The sequence below is a fragment of the Uranotaenia lowii genome, chromosome 2, assembly GCF_029784155.1.
Source record: "Uranotaenia lowii strain MFRU-FL chromosome 2, ASM2978415v1, whole genome shotgun sequence".
NCBI classification, from domain to species: domain Eukaryota; kingdom Metazoa; phylum Arthropoda; class Insecta; order Diptera; family Culicidae; genus Uranotaenia; species Uranotaenia lowii.
This window is the reverse complement of record NC_073692.1, coordinates 330,287,225-330,308,215: the sequence shown is the minus strand read 5'-3', so window position 1 is coordinate 330,308,215 and position 20,991 is coordinate 330,287,225. Positions and strand designations below refer to the sequence as shown.

At 36.3% G+C, this 20,991-nt stretch overlaps 1 protein-coding gene across 2 annotated transcripts in view; it reads right to left on the bottom strand.

Annotated features, from left to right (window-relative positions):
- LOC129746121 (tyrosine-protein kinase receptor) overlaps positions 1–20,829 on the bottom strand; it is a 90,379-nt gene extending 69,550 nt beyond the window's left edge. The window contains exon 1 of one of the 2 annotated variants that reach the window (XM_055739608.1): positions 20,725–20,829. The gene's annotated coding sequence lies outside the window, so the exon portion shown is untranslated. Of the gene's footprint in view, positions 1–20,632 lie in introns of both variants that reach the window. The other variant, XM_055739607.1, reaches the window with a different exon arrangement.
- Between the last annotated feature and the right edge of the window lie 162 nt (positions 20,830–20,991).

Below are 20,991 nucleotides of genomic sequence, written 5' to 3'. Positions count from 1 at the left end.
TTCTCGAGAAGATTCCCTTTTGACTTGGTTTTATTCAGTGGGATGTTCCCCTCGTTTGGTTACGTACGGCTTTGATTTGTACAGCGAAGGGTTCCCCCTAAGTTTTTTTTCCTAGATCAACGGATTAGCGGTGAAAATCCAGACGATCAACCTCAAAACTGAGCCAAAAGTCATCAAAACATGAACGGTTTTGTTGTTTTTTGATGTTGTTGATGCTGTGCCGGGTGATGTTTATGGCATATGGCGATCCCCAAAATTCCCACTGAGATGTAAATGGTTCATTTGTAAAAAACTACAGGCCCGTGATTTGTGGGTAAACACAAAAAATGATATGCTAATTAAATTTCTTGGAAACCAGATGGATGATATTACACTAAAAAAAAATTTACCTGAATTAAAAATTGCCTACTTTCGAAAGATAACGATATTGCCCCTACTTGAACTTTTCCTAACGAAATAAAATGTATCTTTGTCATTCTCGAACGCTCAAAACAATAATGAAAATATTTCGTTGCTGGTGAATCCAGTCATTATTATTTTTTTTAAACATTTGTTGCTAATAAAAAATATAAGGATAAGCGATTCCGAAAATACCAATTTAATGGTTTCGGCCCATGGCTAACGTCGTATTTTAGGAAAGCTCATGGTCCAACATGGAGGGAATCGGTATTAAGAAAGATATACCGTCAAACGGGGCATCATGCAACAGCGGGGTTCGATGCAACATTTATATAACACTACATTGAATAAATTTTTAATTTAATGTATTGTAAAAAAGTTATCTTTTAATGATAACAAAATGATGATGACATAATTTCTCGCATCTTAAGCTAGTTGCCTTAAGTTTTTTCTTTTTATGTAAAATTTGAAAAATCGAGCAATAAATGTACAACTTTTAACATTTTTTGATGCCGAAAAAAACTTTATCCAGTATGAAGGATCGGCTTGGTAAAATTACCTACAAACTTTTTACAGGTTTCCTCATGTTATACCAACATTGTTAATGAAAAAATATTTTTCGAACAATCACCCAATTTTTTTAAATGAATATTTTTAATATTCAGTTAAGTGTCTGGGGTTAAATGCAACAAAATGCAAATCAAAGAAATATCTTGTAAATCCCGTTTCCATGTGTTGGAATATGAATGTTTTGCATCACGCGTTTGTTAACATTTAAATTTCATTCATCCAAACATTTATTTTTATGATTTCAGCTTTTAGAATTTTTCGTAGTATTATTTAACCCCTAAATGTATGCAGCATCCTTATTTTCAGAAAAAATGTGAAAATCTGTTTTTACAGATCCAAAAACTACTGCAATTGGTGTTGTCATGCTTAATGGTCTTTAAGACATCACAAATATATTAAAAACTATGAATTTTCGTACGTGTTCATAAGATGTTTCATTAAAAACAAAGTTTGTTGCAAGTTACCCCATTTTCTAAAGAGGGTGAAAATCGCATGTTTTTAGAAAATTAAAAATAACTGAAGAAACCAATAATTTTTTTAACTACGCCAATTTGATGCCCCAGCATCCTTAAAACTTTTGATGCATAAAGGATACGATTAACTGTGAACAAAAGTTTTTTAGAAGCTATTGAAGTTGAAAATTGTTGCATGTTGCCCCAGTTGACGGTATTAGCTATATAAGAGCAAGTTCACTGGTGTTGGGAAAAAGTGGTAGAAATTTTGTGACTTTTTACACATTTTGAAAATTTTGTAATGCAAAAACATTTTCAAGATCTGCGGCTTTCAAGTTTTTTTACAACACGTGTTGTAGTTTCGCATGCTGTGATTCAAAAATAGCAATAATTCTATCACATACGTCTGAAATAGAAACAGTGCTGTAAAAAAATACAACGCCCAAAGATCTTTAAAACATTTTTGCATGGTAGAATTTTCAAAATGTCAAAATTTCTTCCACTTTTTCCCAACACCAGTGAACTTGCTCTTATTATATTGATTATCAGAAGACAAGGATAGCTTTATAATGTAATACTTTTGAAGGTTAGTAATTCTACGAAATGATCAATTCTCTACTGTGTGTGTGTACTGTATGTACACGATACAAAGAGTAAGTAATTCACGAAAGTCTTAAAGTAAACGAGAAAAATCACACAAAGAGAGCGATGGATCTCAAGCAGTCACGCAGCTAGAGGGAGGGGGAGGGGGGGGGCATGGAGAACAAGAGAGAATTCCGTGTCAAGCATAGAACAAATTTTTCAACTTCGTAATATTGTTTTTGAGTATCTTTCTGCAACAGTTTTGAAAAAAAAGACTGAATGTTTTTTTTATTGAAAAGCATAGAACTTAGAAATGACTTGGAACGTAACTTTGTCATCCAAATTTGCTCTATTTTATACATGATAGGAATTGGTATTACACAATATTAATAGCAGAAAGGCACTTTTTTAACCTCTAGTTTAATTCTAAAAACTACTTTAAAGCATGAAATAAATATGTCATTGATTGATCCACAATTTCAGTTTGCACTATCTGAGTAGTCTCAATTCAAAGTAAAACATAAAATCCCTGAAACACGAACAAAAATCTAACAAGCATTTTCAAAAGTATGGAGATTTCAATAAATGGTTGAAGATTGACATCACTTTTAGCGAGAGAAAATGAGCGCTTTTTTGGTGAAATACACTGCACACTAAAATTTTTGGATCGTAACTTGCGGCGTTATCTAGTAAAGCTCTTGGCATTCACACGAAGGGAAGTGAGACGTGAGAAGTGAGTCGTGAGAATTGAGAAGTTAGATGCGAGAAGTTACCAGTGAGAAGTAAGGAGTCAGAAGTGAGAAGTCAGTATTAAGTAGTGAAAAGTGGAAATGACAAATAGAAAGCTAGACATGAGAAGTCACTTTACACATCCAGCTTCCCACTTCTCACGTCTAATTTCTCATTTCCCACTTATCTCTTTTCACTTTCCTCTTCTTTCTTTTATATTTTACTTTTCTCTTCTCATTTCCCACTTCTTACTTCTAGCTTCCCACTCCTCAGGATCATTTTGCACTTCTCATTTTCCTTCATGTTGAGGCTTAGAGCGTTCCGTAACCTGTTAGATTGGCCATGGCCTGAAAAAAGTAATTAGGCTGGACCACAAAAATAAAATCATAAAAATTTACTAGGCACCTCCCAGATTGGTGCCTATTGGTGAAAAAATAACATTATGAAAGTTCCTTTCTGTTTTTCTCATTATATGATGATGTGATCAAGTGGGTTTTAATAATCGACATTGCTAATGAGATATTAATGAAATGTGAAAAAAAAATCACTCATTTAATTGCGACCTCATCATAGTCAATTCGTATTGCATAACAATCATCTTCAAAACTACAAATTCTGCAATTTTGAGCTGTATTGCATTGGTACTGGAAACAACTTTTGAAACATGAACAGTGAAGTTATGTTGATTTGAATTTTTGTCGGAAATCTCCATACAAATTTTATGTCCTTTGCGCCAGTTCTTGCTTTAGCCTAATGAGCTAAATCTCACAGATAGTCATTTTGTTCATCCCTTACAAATTTGTACCAATCTAATCGGGCATTTTAATGTTAGACCAAGAATACAAAATTTACAAAAAAATTTACACAAATCAAACAATTTTCATAAACTACTGAAACGATCAACGTGGAATTTTGCGTGAAGCCGTTTTTAAGACCGTAATACTTTCAAACCCCCACCGAATCCAAAAAGGGGGGCCTTCCATACAAAATAAACAAAAAAATGTCAAAATTTCAACTACCCTCGAAGGTACTGTTAAACTGTTAAAAATTGATAAACATAAGCATTTTGACATTATGAAATGATTTATTGAGTTGACAAGTAGTTTTATCTTAATGAGATGATATATATATTGTATTCATAGAAGCTTCTCATTTTCATGAATGCAGACTTATATTCAATAAGTGTTACTTATAAATTATTGACAAAACCATTGCACAATGGGGAAAAAGTACAAACCGCGAAGAAATTCAATATCTTTTCTCCTGTATTAATCAAATTTATGAAAATATATGGCATTTTTCCCTCTATAGTTTTGCTATAGTTTGTGCTATAGTTTTTTTTTTTGCAACATTCACAGAAGATGATAACAATAAAAGGTGTCAAACATTTGAAAATTATTTTTAACGTGTGTTTGGGATATTTACGATGCAAAAAGACATGGTAAAAATAATGTTGCACAATCGCCTCAGAAATTCTTCATTGTTGACTTGAAAATTCATGAACTTTTGATTTTTTTCAGAATTTTTTTCCCAAATGGTTAAGTTCAAATTAAGCATCGGAGTGGTATCCTTGATCTAAACTATGGTAAAAAGTCTTTGCGGTTATTGGGGATAACTAAATGCAGACTCCTCAACTATGGCAGGCAAAAAGTGTTGCCTGACTAGTTAACACCCAGAAAATAATTAATAGTGAGCTGTTCCAGGGATCGCAATCTGTGCAACCAGTTTTTACGCAATGTGACAGATGTGTTCTGATGGACACAAAAAAATTATGTTACATCCGAATTTAAGAGGCTTCTTCAAGGTGTCTGCTCATAAAAAGGTTCCAACCAGATTCCAATTGGTTTATCCAGGTGAATTTGTGCAAAATATCATGATTTTGCAAAGGTATTGATTCTGTGGTAGAAATAATAGTTGATGAAAAAAGTGTGTATAGATAAAAAGAGATTTTTGATAAAGTTAGAGTATTTCTTGAAATCAACGATAAATTACTTTTTTTAATATTTTTACATTAAATATTATTTTATCACCTTTGTTTCCTCCATAGAAAGTTTTTCGATTAAATCTACAGTTTTTGAAATTCACACGTTTGAAACTGCCCGGATTCTTGAGCCATAGCCTTCGTTTCAAGTTCAAATATAAATTGTATAAATATCCACGTTCGACAATGCTCCTGCAACTTCGAAAAAGAGGAAAACTGGTTAAAGATATCAAATGAGGATAATGAAAAATGATGCAAATAAAAAATTAATTTTAATGAATGGCACAAAAGTTTGTTAGGAAAGAAATTGCATCTATATACTATCTATATATCTACATACTAGCTACTTTGCATAAAATCAATAAATCGAAAAAAATTAGTTAGCGATTTAATTAGCGGCGCAAATTTTTTTTACTTATGCCGAACACTGTCGATTGAACATAGTTTCAGACGCCGCACTAGCTTACGAACGGAGATATAGCACAGAGAACAGACGTACAAGCTAGCCCACCAAACTTGTGCAGAATTTCCAACAATCGTTTTGATCCAATTTTTGTTTTTGGCTGGGCCACCAGATGTCTCCAAACACACCAAAGAGAACTGTCAAAACCATACCGAGAAAAAAACAACAAAATTTTGGTCAGTTTTGAACAGGTCGTATAAACAGTTTGGCATGTTTCTAGAAAATAGCTGTTAAAGTTTCGTAACACTTTCAACCGGTTGCATAATTGAAAAATATCTCAAAAAGCTAATCGCTATTTCCTTCAAGCTAGAAGTGCTAAATTTTGCACAATGGGATGGAAAAGTGATACCTACTTGAAAATACCCGCTTTGAGATGTCTCGAATCAGTTCTGATGGGTAAGTCTGATCGTCAAGAATGTTCCTAATTGACTGGATATAGCCGATTCGTCGTCTAATTAACCGTTCAAGAAGTTCAAACATTTATTGTTAAACTGTTAGTTATTTTGCATGCCTCAGAAGTGTAAAAATAAACGAATGAATTTAAGTTTATCACCGGTACTTTTTATACGGTTTTCACTTATTGATTTTTTTTTCGGTTAGTGTATTTTTTTTTTTAAATTTACGTAACATTTCGGGTTACTCTGGGGGTCATCTGATGATGGATGAAAATAACCCGGAACGTTACGTAAATTTAAAAAAAAAATGTTTCATTCACCGATAAAAATTATAAGTAAAAATCGTACAAAATAAAGAAAGTAAAATTCTGTTGAATCAAAAGAAACTTCTATTGCATTTATCTAGCAATGAATTGAACCCGTCTTAGATCATATACGATTACGCCTTTTCGAAAATTGGGCACTTGAAATATGATTTGTAACTTTTGAACGGCGCAATAGGTGGCACTGTTTCAAGTCAATTTTCAACGTATTTTTTAGAGGTCAGCATTTGAAATTTTACACACTTTTTTGAAGATTTTTTATTCAAGCTTGTACATACGTCTGTTCTCTGTGATATAGTGCCTTTTTAACCTCTAATTCCCTTATATTTTGTAAACAATCCAGAAGAACACTGATTTGGACTCAAAATCTTCATATATAAAAATGGAGGTGTTTTCTTTGTAACACCATCACGTTCAAAAGGACGGTTGGAATTCAGGGAAATTTGGCATCCGAGGGCTTTTCGAGACAGAGATGGTTTGTATAATAGTTTCGAGAATCTCACTTTTTATGAAAGGGGGGCTCCAGTACAAAATCATCTCCTCTTGCTATCTTATATTAAAACGGTGGGTTTTTTTTGTAACATTATCACGTGTAAACGGATAGTCGGAATGAAGTGAAATTTGATATCCGAGGATTTTCGGGTCAGAGATTGTTTATATAATTGCCGCGAGAATCACGGCATTTGAATTTAGAGAATCGGTCCATTGGTAAACAAGATACAACAATGCAAAGCCAAAATTGGGTGTCTTTTTTTGAAGTAAGATTTTTTTCTACCGGAAGTTCCGGGATAGCGGCCAAAACTTCCTCTGGATAACCAGAAATGTTTACATTCATGGATAGATTTATTCTTGACAATTTCAAATATTATAAAATCAGCGCAATATTTGGAACTTGTCACAAGTTATAAGCATTCTAAAAATGGCTCTTTTTCGGGACTTTTTTCATTCGGAATCAGCTGTTGATAGTCTGGTAAAATATTTCGACTTATTTTTTCCAATATTGAGAAACAAGAATAAATTATCTATACAATGAGTTAAAATTTATCGAAATCGGTCAATATTTGCGGCCAGGAGAACGCACGTACAGGTCAAATATATTTCAAATAGAATGTTCGGATATTTTGGGAACAGCTTTGGATGGTTAAGGAAAGGGGGCTACCATACAAAATCAACTTGAAATAGGACACAACTCGAACAATTTTACTACGATTTTAATGAAAATTGATTTACGAGCACGAAGAATTTAAAGACTTGTAGATGAAGTTTGAAATTTCGAAAAGATTTATTAAGTTAAAGTTAAAACGATGTTTACCGGGTCAGCTAGTTTTTGAATAAAATTGACCTATCTTGTGTAATTCCTATGAACCAAATAAAGGCTGTTTCAGCAATCGCACGCTTCGGAAATGGAGTTATGGTTGATTTTACCCTCAATTTCCCTATATTTTTCTATTTATTATGGAAAAAATAAGTTCGGACTTTTGAACCAAACGAGACCTTTTTTGTGTGAACCTCTCCGAGAAACAGAATAAAGGCTGATTGAGCAACCGCACGCATTGTAACATGGAGTTATGACTGTTTTACCCTCGATTCCCCTACAATTATCAAATAGTTCTGAAAAAGCAGGTTTGGACTTAGAAATTTTGAACCAAATGAGACTTTCTTTGTGTGGTTTCTTCCAAAAAATCGAATGAATACTGTTTTAGCCACCGCATTGGAGTTATTGCTGTTTTACCCTTAATTCCCCTACGTTTTTCTATTAATTCAGAAAAAAGCATGTTGGGACTTGAACATGTTGAATCAAATGAGGTCTATCTTATGTATTTTTTTTTCCGCGGAATCGAATGAAGGCTGTTTGAGCCAGCGCACGCATCGGGAAGTGAAAATTTACCCTCAATTTACCCCCCCCCCCCCCCCCCCCGTTTTACCCTCAATTTTCCAACATTTTTAATATGGTTCAGAAAAAGCTTATTCGGACCGGAAAAATTTGGAGCAAATGGGACCTATCAAATGATTTTTTTTGAGAAATCGAATGAAGGCTCTGTGAGCCACCGCACGCTTTGGAAATCGAAGCTACAGCTGTTTTAACCCTCGATTTCCCTACATTTTCAATTTATTCAGAAAAAAACAAGTTCTGACCTAGAATTTTTTAACTAAATGAGACGAATCATGCGGGGTTTTTTTTTCGAGAAAGCAAATGAAGGCTATTTCAGCCACCACACCTATTGTAAACTGGAATTTTGGCCGATTTACCCTCAATTACCCAACATTTTTTAAATTAATCCAGAAAAAAAGCTTGTTCGAACACGACAATATTGGAACAATTGAGTACTATCTGTTGTGTGTTTTTTTTTTTTTCGAGGAATCAAATGAAGACTATTTGAGCCATCGCACGCATCGGAAAATGTTTTACCCTAAACTACCCTACAGTTTGAAAAATTCAAAGTCCGAACATGTTTTTTTCTGAATGAATTGAAAAATTGAAATTGAATTGCATTGAGAAATTGAAAATTAGGATCGCCACTTACCAAATCGGTTAAAAAAAAAGTCCGCAGGCAGGTTTTTTCTTTATATAAATATACTTTGTAACGGCCATTCTTCTGCTTTGTTGCTTTGAATTGATTGAAGTTAGGTTTTTAAAGGATTTAAGCGGTCAATAAATTCTTTATAAAAATACCCTGATTTGCTTATAGAACCCTCCGGAGTTCTTTTTGTTGGTGGAATAATTTACAGACTGATTTATTAAGTTTATGATAAACTGATTAACTTAACTGACTGAATAACTTATAAATATAATATCTTAATTGATTGGCTGAACTTGAGTACTTTTTTAGATTTACTGACTGAATGATTTATGAACTGTCAAAAACATTGTCAAGTGATAAACTTTGTAAGTTTTTCAAAGATTTTTAGTACCCACAAATCTTAAAGCCCGGTCTATTTTTGTCTTTGCATGTCTGACGCTGCTGATCGGTACGCACGAAGCTTAGTGACGCTCGAACAAGCCGCAGAGGGATGATCGGCTAATTGAATTAGAGCTCATTTTTATGCCACTTCGATGGTCCACTTAATTCCAGGCAAGCTGAACAAAATTCACACCAAGCTGATCCGCCGACTGACGACGACGAAGATCTTTCTTTTGTGTGTTTGCGTTTGAATATCTAGAGTGTCTAGAGCCGCATGTACATATATTTTATCAACTCGTGACTCTGACCACTACTTGTGGTTCCTGCGCCGCTGCCGGTGAGAGGAGCAGATTTTACGACTTAAATTTGAATTATTTGTGCGCCGAAATTGCGGTTCTGACTGCTCGAGTTGTTTTTCCTTTTATCCCTGGCCAATCCAATTCTTTCCTTTTTTTGCTATTCAACTTGGTAGTGGTTAAATTTTTATGAGAATTCGTCTCTACAGTTTCGTTGGCAATGTATTTTACATTTATGTAGATTTAAAGCAAATGGATGATTTGTACTATACCGATCTCATATGAATATTCAAGGGTAATGACGTCGGTGATCAAATCTAGACGAATAGATAAAATTCTGTTTCAAATCAATTTTCAAAAATTTGGCTTGTTGGTCCTTCGAGCCGGATTTACTTTTACTTCGAAAATAAACGCAGCTCGTTCGTCGAAACTAGGGACATTGTTTTTTTTATTTAATTATTTCTTATTACAACATGTCGTTAGATAGAACTAGTAGCAGATGCTGGGTGACATTTTCCCATTCATTAAACAGCGAGAGTGTACACACCAATTTCCATTCATAGCCACAACCGCTGTGAGCTGATAATCTCCCAGGCTGCCCAGCTTTTTGATAGCGTGGGAGGTGTAACGAAGATTTCATTCATCTTTTACGAGTTTGTGCATCCCTTTCACAAGCATCCCACAATAATGGTTGACGACCGGTGACGGCTCATCGTCGCAGACAAAACAACAACTGCACGAAAATTCACCTCGTACCGTTTGCCAAGATCGTCATCGGCTTTGCGACATACCCTGGCGTTCTACAGAAGATGCCAAACGACGCCATCGTCTTACTTTCCCGCAAGGAAGTAGGTGGACGGCTGCTGTCGCCGTTTGCGCAAATCGTGAATCTCACATTATCTTCCCGACATTCCCGCCCAGTCTGTTGTTGTTCGGAGTCATTTAATATTATTGAGATTTATGTTGAAGCCTTGATTGTTGTTTTTCTGAACATTCGTCTAATGTAGCTCTGTCTAGAGAGACATGCAATGACTAGTCTAGTATACCGACCTAGGACCGGATGCCAACCGGATTGTAGTAGTATATCATATTCGGTGTGAGGAATGAAAACCGGCGGACGACAATAACCGAATCCTACTTACTACAGGCAGATGTCACATGATGAGATTGCGGCTGGCGGCTGCGTTACACATTTGTCGTGTGGTGATGATCTCGACACCAAATTTATTCGCTAATGTTCTGTTTACGGCACATTTTTTTCATTTTTTTTGTTGTGCGGGGTTGTCCAAATATTACGCGAAATGCTTTCAAGAATGAATTTAACAAAAAGTCAGTTAATAAGGCTATGATCATTTAGTATCCGGGCACTTCTTTTCGGTGATAGCTAGGTTACTAGAGCTCGGATATGCGAAATTTTAGCAGAGTTGTGTTGGTTATGAAAAGGACTATCTTGCCCTTTTTTTCACATATTTACGTTAACGTGTGTTTGAGATATTTACGGTGCAAAAAGCCATGGTAAAAATAGTTTTGCACAAATTTGCTCCTTTTACGCTTTTTGCGCCTCGGAAATTCATTATTTTTGACTTGAAAACTCATAAACTGTTTATTTTTTTCTGATTTTTTTTTTGGTCTAGATGGTTGAGAAGTATAAGGAGCCACTCTAGGATGCTTACGAAATTCAAACCAAGCATCGGAGTGGAACCCTTGATCTCAACTATAGTAACACGTTTATGGTTATTGGGGACAACTGAATGCAGACCTCTTAACTATGCAGTAAATCCGTTTCCAACAGGCAAAAAGTGTTGCCTGTCAAGTGGACACCCAGGAATTAACTAAAAATTAGCAGTTCCATGGATCGCAATCTGTGCAACCGGGTTTTACGCAATGTGACATATGTGTTCGGATGGACTAAGAAATTTATGTTAAACCCGAATTTAAGAGGTCAAATTCTTCGAGATGCCTACTCAAGAAATAGTTCCAACCAGATTCCAATTGGTTTTTACAGATGAATTTATGTGAAATATCATGATTTTGAAAAGATTTAGCTTCTGTGGTAATAATAATAGATCAATACATGGCTGAAAAAAGTGTGCAAAGACAAAAATAATATTTTATCATAAAGTTAGTATATTTCTTGTCATCAACGATAAATTATTTTTTTAATATTTATACATTAAAAGTCATAATAACACCTTCATTTCCTCCATAGAAAGTTTTCGATCAAATGAATAGTTTTTAAAATACAGACGTTTGAAACTGCCCGGATACTAAATGATCATAGCCTTATAGCACAACTCATCAACATCTGGAACTTATTCAGTATAGTGATAAGGGAACTCAGCTGGCTTCAAACGGCAGAAGAAATTTCCAAAAACATTTCAGAAGGTTTTGTTACGTTAAATTTGTTAAGTTCACTAGTGGCTCCATAGATAGCCCACCTTTGATCTACCAGGGAATGTGGTTTTCGCACCGCACCAGTCAGACTGGTGAAAATTCGAAGAAAAATATTTCGACTATCACATCCCCTGCAAGGTCCAGGACTTTTCCAGGAGAAAAAGCGCCGCCTGGAGGAGGAGGAGCTCGAGGAGCTGGAGCAGCTGCATCGTTCCCAAGAAACACGAAAGTTCTATCAGAAACTCAACGCATCCCGCAAAGGCTTCGTGCCGCAAGCCGAAATGTGCCGGGATAAGGACGGGGGTATCCTGACGGACAATCGTGAGGTGATCAAAAGGTGGAAGCAGCACTTCGATGAACACCTGAACGGCGCACATGCAGGAGATCAAGACGGTGGGGGAAGGTACATCGCCGGCGTAGCCAACGACGAAGAGGAGCCACTCCCAACGATGAGTGAAGTTAAGGAAGCCATTCGCCAGCTGAATAGAAACAAGTCGGCTGGGAAGGATGGCATCGCAGCTGAACTCATCAAAATGGGCCCGGACAGGTTGGCCGATTGCCTACATCGGTTGATAATCCGGATCTGGGACATAGAACAGCTACCGGAGGAGTGGAAGGAGGGGGTAATATGCCCCATCTACAAGAAGGGCGACAAATTGGACTGTGAGAACTACCGAGCGATCACTGCCCTCAATGCCGCCTACAAAGTGCTGTCCCGAATCCTACTCCGCCGCCTAACGCCACAAGCAAACAGATTCGTGGGAAGTCATCAGGCCGGCTTCATGGAGGGACGGTCAACGATGGACCAGATATTCACATTACGGCAAATCCTCCAAAAATGCCGGGAACACCAAGTCCCTACGCACCATCTATTCATCGACTTGAAAGCCGCATACGACACGATCGACCGTAACGAGCTATGGAAAATCATGGACGAGAACGGCTTTTCCGGGAAGCTGATCAGACTGATCAAGGCGACGATGTATGGGACGCAGTGCTGTGTGCGGATCTCGGGTGAATTGTCGAGTTCATTCAAATCGCGAAGGGGGCTTCGACAAGGTGATGGTCTATCCTGCATGATGTTCAACGTGGCGCTAGAAGGTGTTATTCGACGAGCGGTGGGCGAAATGCGGGGCACGATTTTCAACCGATCCAGTCAACTTATCTGCTTTGCCGATGACATTGATATAGTCGGCAGATCATCTGCGGCGGAGGAGGAGATCTACCGCAAACTGAAACGCGAAGCAGGAAGGATTGGGTTGATGATTAATACGTCCAAGACGAAGTGTATGCTGGCCTGAGGATCCGAGACTGACCGAACCCGCTTGTCCAGTAATAACAAGGTCACGATCGACGGCGACGAGCTGGAGATAGTCGAAGACTTTGTCTATCTCGGCTCACTGGTGACCGCAGACAATGACACCAGCCGTGAGATCCGGAGGCGAATTATCAGCGGAAGTCGTGCCTACTATGGACTCCACAAGCAACTGCGGTCGAGAAGACTTAGCCCTCGCACGAAGTGTAACCTGTATATGACGCTTATTAGACCGGTTGTTCTCTACGGGCACGAGACATGGATATTGCTCGAGGAGGACCTGCGTACACTCGTAGTATTCGAGCGACGAGTGTTAAGAACCATCTTTGGCGGCGTACAGGAGAACGGAGTGTGGAGGCGAAGGATGAACCACGAGCTCGCGCGACTCTACGGCGAACCCAGTATCCAGAAGGTGGTGAAAGCTGGCCGGATACGCTGGGCAGGACATGTAGCGAAAATGCCGGACGACTGTCCTGCAAAACAGGTGTTCGCTACGAATCCGGTAGGAACAAGACTAGCGGGGGCGCAACGAGCGAGGTGGTTAGACCAAGTGGAGCGTGATCTGGCGAACGTGGGGTGCCCGAGAAATTGGAGAACGGTTGCTATGAACCGAGTGAATTTTAGGAATTATGTTCGTCAAGTTGTGTCGTAAGACGGAATACTATGTAAATAAAATAAATAATCCCCTGCAAGGTCGAAGGTAAACTATTGAGCCTCTAGTGAGATTTCTCTCTTTCATATTTATGAACCCAGCAGAGCACATCTTACTGTGGCATCCTAGCTGTGCCTCTGGCTGTGAGAGTATGAGAGACAAGCTCTTAACATCAGTGATAACAATCGCTAAAATAACTGAGCTCTGAAGTGTCTAGTGATCGATAACGCCAGGCAAAATTACCACAAGTTGAAAAATTGTTTTATATTTATTCACTGCTGATTTATTGTTGAAATCAATGTTGAAAGTATTTCACAATATTTTCGAACAACCTCTGAAAGGCTCATCAGCCTGAGGAGTGTTATAATTACACGTATTCATATAGGAATTGTGAAGTTTTGTTGAAAAGGTATGCTCAAGGCCTAGCTCAAGGTATTTTTATCAGTGGTATTACCTCCGAGGTACCAATGTAAAGTTTACTAGGTCCACTTGTGTTTAACCTGTTGAAAAAGATATGTTATTGTGTATGGCAGGGGTGAGCAACCTTTTGAAGCAACGGGCCTCTTTTAATTTGAAATTCTTTCGGCGAGCCGCATTTAAATAAAATTAAGGTAATAAAAGTCTGCAGAGCTTTACGTAATTTTTTATAACGACAATTATTTGACAAAAAAGACTGAAAAAGGATAACTGAAACGAATTCATGTACTTGCATAAACATTTTTTTTTTCAAATTTGAGGTGATTGAATAAGTTCATCTTTTAATCTTGTTCATTTTCCAATAATTTAAATGTTCATTGTAAAATTAATTGAAAAAGAAAAATCCTTAGCTTCCCTATTAACACTAAACATACCGACACTTTGTATATACCTATTCATACCGCGAGCGGTCAAATGACGGTTTACACTGTTTTCGCTAAAACTTTCTTGTTTCTCAACCTCAACCTCAACCAATTCTCAACCTCTCAAAATTTATAGTTTTGAAAAGCCTATAATGTGACTCAAATATGTTTCTCAGACAATTTTCAGCTACAATCAATTATTTCAAAGTTATGTTAAGTCCAAGAAATTTTTTATGAAAAAACATGCTTCAGGAAAATTGCTATAAATCTGTTCATCAGTGCTCGAAAAAAATTTCACTTAGTGCATGAGAAAGCTGAAGTTAGAAGCTATATGTTGCATACGGAAATTTTTATCAATTTTTTTTAAGATCATGGCCACAAAAAATGTAAAAAAGTTGTGTAAAACCCGTACTTTTCAATCAATCAACCGCCAAAGCTGTTCCTGTTACAGTAGAAAAATTTAAAAAAAATGAATTGGAAAGTTGACGTAATTTGTCACATTTTGGCATCTTTAGATTTTTTTAAAAAACTAAATATCATATTTTTCTCAGGCATTGCACTGCCAATGCAGTTACGTCACTAGAACCGGTATGAAATTTTCTTTCTTTTGCCTGTAATTATTTTGCCTAAACTTTACGATAACATACTCAAAATCCAGTGCAAAGCTGAATTTAGGTGTAGGAATTGTATCAAAAATCCGAATTGATGAAATGTTTGAAAAACAGCTACCTTTGAAAATTCGTTATAAATTATGTATTTCGTTTTTTTTTAAATCTAAAGATGCCAAAATGAAGACGTTAAGTTAGGGTTGCCATCAGTCCCGCAAAAACGGGACATATTCTACTTTTTTGTTGAATGTCCCGCCGTCTCACTTTTTCTCAAATGTCCTGCCTTTTTCTTGAATTTTTTTTTCTCTGCGGCACAGAAAAAAAATCAAACTTCAGCCTCAATTTCAATTCATTGGTCCAACACAGAAAATCCTTCGTCTTTTTTTTCTCAAAATAAGCAGCGTTTTTATTAGTTTATATAAGAAAATAACTAAACGAAATGAATAACTCTAAAGTTATAGTAAGATTCTGATTCAGTTAAGGCTTCTTGGATCACGTTAAACTAATGCAATGTAACTAAGTTTGTTATGAAGAAAATATTGTTTAAGTTGCTTTCAAATGATGGGGAGAGTGAGGATACTTGATCCCTGGGGATACTTGATTCCTTCGCTATATCTCGAAACAGGAATGTCTCACAAATATCAAATGTTCTACAAAAATATGCCAGATAGAACAAAACAACAATGCTGTTATCTCAACCAATTTTAAAAATTTTGTTTATCGAGTTATTGAACTTTGTTTGAAAAATTTAACAAAATGTAGTTTGAAGATCTTTTTTATGACTTTAAATCGATTCTCACATGAAAAAATTATAATAAAAAAATTTATTCCAACACGTCAATCGTTAGAGTATAATTTGCACTTTATTATGCCATATTTTCAAAGCAATAGTAAACTTTCAATTTTTTTTAAGAAGAAGTTTTCCGAAATGTATGTTATGGGTTTAATTGATCCCTAGATTCCAAAAAGATGTATTTTTCATCTAAATGGACCGTGTTCATTGGTTATCATGAAATTACTAGTATTTGTCCAATAAACAATGTTTATCCAGTAATTATCTGTTAAAAAAGACTAAAAATACTGTATTTATCTAAAAAATTGAAAATTGCGCTTTAAAGTATGCAATGGCTCTAGGGTAGTAGACAACCTTTGGAATATTCTTTGTCTGATACTTACAAAATATGAAATGCGAACTAATATGGCAAAAAATAGTTAACGGTCCTTTTATCTTCGGATTTTAGTTTTACGAAAATGCTTCAAGTTTATTAACCGGTTCATGTTTCGTTCTAACTTTTGGAGCATATAAACTTGAAATTACACGCTGTCAGAAAATGCAAAAGACGGTTAGTTGCAACATTTTCCTAAAGAGATATGATCAAAATAAGAGAAAAGCGGATCAAGTATCCCCATTCTCCCCTTAGATCTTGATTTTTCAATGGAAACTTAGTTAAAGGCTTTTTATCATACACCACCTTTTTTGACTTTATTGTCCAAAGTGTACAAAGATGTAAGTGTTTTGGTTTTTTTTTTACACAAAGATTTTTTACGCGGTTTAAAGTTCGCCGTTTACATGTGTCCTACAATATTTTCTTTAAAATATTTTTGCTCTAATATTTTATTGTTAATTTGCTAGAACCTTATAATAACCGTGCTTATGGCAAAAAACCGAGTAAATAAAAGTAAAGAAATATGAAAATTTGATAAAACTAGGGAACAGCATTTTTGTGTCTATGTTTTGTTTACTGATTTTGGTAGTTTTTGGCGTCTTGAATTCAAATCATTTGTCAGATTTTGTCTATCACTTTCAGTTTCGATGATATGGTGTGTCGAAATTTTGGAATTGATCGGTTTAGAGTAAGGTTGCCAGATAGCCCGGTTTTATCCGGGTTTGCCCGGATATTTAATACAAAATTTGACAAAAGTGCGGTCCGGCCCGGTTGCCCGGATTTCATTGAAAAAAGTCCGGATTTTGCCCGGATCTATTAAACATATTTGCCAAAACGTACAAAAAAACAAATTGTGTGGTAAAATTTTTTATTGATGCGTCTAAAATGAACTTTTTTTATGAAAGTTTTATAAAATAATAATTATATAAAAAAAAAATTTAAGTTTTTTTCTCTTTATTTGTGTTGAGTAATTCCTGGGTTTTGACCAAATTGACTCGGATATTGCCCGGATTTTTATCGACAATTTTGAAATCACATGCCAGAATTTTGCCAGGTTTTTAAATAAAATAGCCCGGTTTTGTCCGGCCCGGATACATGCTGAAAAAATTCTGGCAACCTTTGTTTAGAGTAAAATCTATCATTGATTACTGATGAACCAACAAACCTTAATGAAAAACAAAAACCGATTTTGAAAAAATATCCTCCTTAAATCAAGAATTTAGATCTTACCTAGATATTTTTGGTTTCAGGGTAATGTAATGTAATGTTCTACACTCTTCAGTTTTGCCGAAAAGGTACATCAATTTATTAAATGTTTTTTTCCGAGTATAGAAGCTAGCTCGGAAACAACAGATACTGGAAAAATAACTGATTACAGATTTGGAATCAACGCCCCCAAATCAGTTAAAATTAGCGATTAAATTCTTCGTTCTTTGGAAAAATGTGAATTACACTGCCTTGTGTAATTATTTTTTAATTTGATTCTGAACTTCTTTTTCTCATTACAGTTTCAAATTTTTGATAATGTTCTTGCTTAATATTCCAATCAGTGTTCCGAATATCACTCATTTTCAATGAATGTTTCTGATTGCACTTCGCAACTGAACGTACAACGGTCGGGTTTCGTTATTGATTGCTACTGGACCTACCCGATCATCGATCGTTCAATTCATCGCTAAAATACAGATCACCTCGTACGATGCTTGCTGTCAAAACAGTGCAGCACCATCATGAAATTGGAATCTCACCAATGCGCAATGCATATGGCGAATCTTGTTGGTCTTCGATCAGGAGTGAATGGATCAGGCAGTGAGTGAGTGATACATGAAGCCGATCATTAGCGTATTTTGTTTGATTTGATATATAGCAAATTAATAAATTTATTTGTTGTTATAACGTTTTTTACATCAGTATGATCAAAATCAAATTGAAGTTGTGTTTGTGAGGGAAAGATGTTCACTTTCGCCATGTTTTTCAAATTTTACAAGTTCTCTTATTAAACTGTCGTCCGTCACGTTAAAACTACTGAGAATTTACGGTGTCCCGCACAACTGTTTGATTTTTCTCGTCCTGCAAAAAATAATTTTGAATTTCATATAATTCAGGCAGATACTGAGTGAGCTACATTCAGAATGGATCAGTTTGTATCTCAATCATCTCCGATATGCGATGTTTGCTAAACCGATAATTCTGAATGATGCGACTCGGTTTGCATAGCTGATAGGAGCGCTGATCGAGATTGCATACCAGCCAGGCGAAGCAGTTGCGAGAGGCGCTATCCCATTATACAATCTGAATGTTTCCAACAGGAAACGCATCCTGAGTGTTTGTTTTGATTGATTTTCGGAAGACTGATTCCAATTGTGTATTAACTTAAATGCGAAGTTGTATTTTTATATTCATTTGATTGCAAATACTGATGTGTTATTGTAATTGATCATTTTGTACTAAGTAGGGGAGAGTGGGGATACTTGATCCCCTTTTCTTATTTTAACCATATCTTTTTGGAAAAAGTTAGCAACTCGCACTCTTTTACATTTTCTGACAGCGTGTAACTTCAAGTTTCTATGCTCCTAAAATTAGAACGATACTTGGACCCGTAGATGAACTAGAAGCATTTTCGTGGGAGTAAAAAAATGCGATATTTTTGAAGTTAGGGGAGACTTGATCCTTTATTCAGGAAGCCCTAATCCATGGAAAAAATCAAACAAAATCCCAAGATAGAATGTTAATTGACTATTTTGGTCATGTTTGTTTTATCTTCACAATCTATAATTGTCAGACAAAAAATTGTATAGTTTATTCTCAACCCTTATGACATTGCATACTTACGGGCGCATTTTTTTTATAAACAAGAGAAAATCAATTATTTTAGCCCTTTTCTTCAGATAATTGATGGATGAATATTAGCTATTGGAAAAAATATTAGTAATCTCGTAATCAGCAATGACCACGATCGATTGAGAAGAAGAATATACCGGGATCATTTGTACCCATATATTAGGGATCAATTGTACCCAAAATCAACATTTTAGAAAACTTTTTCTGAAAAAAGTTGGGAGTTTTCCATCGCTTTGAAAATATTGTATTTTGAAGTTCATTTTGCACTCGAAAGATTGATGTATTGGAATAAATATTTTTGTAATAATATTTCCTTGTTAGGAACATTTTAAAATGATGAAAAAAGATCTTCAAGTCACATTTTGTGAAATTTTTCAAACTAAGTTCAACAACCCAAACACTTATTTTGTTAAAATTTTTGAGCTTCAACCATTGCTGTTTTGTTCCATTTGGCACAGTTTTCTAGAACATTTGATCTTTGTACGACATTCCAGTTTGGAGATAGAGCTAAGGAATCAAGTATCCCCAGGGATCAAGTATCCTCATTCTCCCCTACCTATATTTTTTTGCAAAGTTTATGATTCTTAAAAAAAAACTAGATTTTTTTATTTAGCTTTTGTTGTCTTGTAGAATTATCTTTAAAGTTTTAGAATTGATTCAGTCGATTACATAGAGATGATGTTTGCAATGTCATATATTGGTAGATTAGTCGATGTTTTAGTATATTTGCTCATCTTCTCATTACGTTCACATAAGTCAGTTTTTTTTTAAATTCATAAAATATTATGACGCTTCGGTATTGTGTATCGTATTCTACAACCTGTTTTTTATATAATTGTTCATATTCTCGTAACCTGCACTTGGACAAAAAAGTATTGCCTTTTCATGTCTTCTTTCCGCATGGAACTCTAACAAGCATGGCTATTCCGGTGGTCGGTTTCAAATTGGTAAAAAAGTAAATATCGTCCCGTTGAAGACCGTGACATGTAAACATCGCTGCCATTTCGAACGGTAATATTTATTCCAACATTTCCAAATTTTCCCCCAAAATAAGTGTATAGGTACGTTGTTTACGACCAATCGCTTGCGAATGTGACACCGATTTTGTTTTTCGTTGTTTCTGCGGCGCTCGTCGTCGGGAAAGCAGCTTCACTCCGCGCGCCTGCCAGCCAGCTGAAATGTTTAACGACATTCGCCACGCACGTGATCACGCAAAAGACCGAGCGGAACCAACAACAACATCCCCGCGCACAGCCGAGGATTCGTGCCGATGTTGGTTCTGGTTCAACTCAATTAGCTGCCACCAAGTGAAAGACACTTTTTCTTCTGTTTTCTTCACTCGGAGGTTTATTCCAACAATTTTTTTTCATTTCCTTGCTTACGAACACTCGAAATCTTGCCGCACGAGAAATTAAGAGAAAAAGCAACATTTGTCACATCGCCATCCTTCTCTCATTTCTTCCCACACATCAGCTGCAGCAGCATCATCAGCGCCAAGCCACTTCCGGCGATCTGTGCGCAAATCCCATCGCCTCAAGTGTTCTCAAGTACCCCCAATCTTCTTTGCCGGAGCCACGAGCTGACAATCGAAATCGAACGTGGAACCCGGCCAAACTAATTAGCGTCAAGGTCTCGCTTCTAGCTGGACTTTCAGGCGCTCACGGTCGTTGGCCAGAAATAAAAGCAAGCAAATTTTCACGTTCACGATTCGAATATGTTGTCACCTTAGCGTACACCGTACACAGCAAGAGATTCGCACGGGAAACGAATGGCGACCTTCCGCCTTCACACGAGAGGTTTTTAATTTTCCACTTACGATTTCCACCACCGAAATTTTTCCGAGAGAGTTTAAATCGGCACTAAAAGTTCTCGTGAAACGCGATCCGCTTCTGGGGAAGACCTCTTTCACCGGCACGATCACGATCGAGACTGCGGCTAACCGTCTTTGGCTTGTGGAAAATCGTCTCTTAGCGTATTCTTCTAACACAGCCAGTTAAAGGATGACACACGGATAAGCCGCAAGTAAGTAAGTAAGGTGCATGAGCATCATCTTCGTCGAACTTCTGAGTCTACCTACTACACT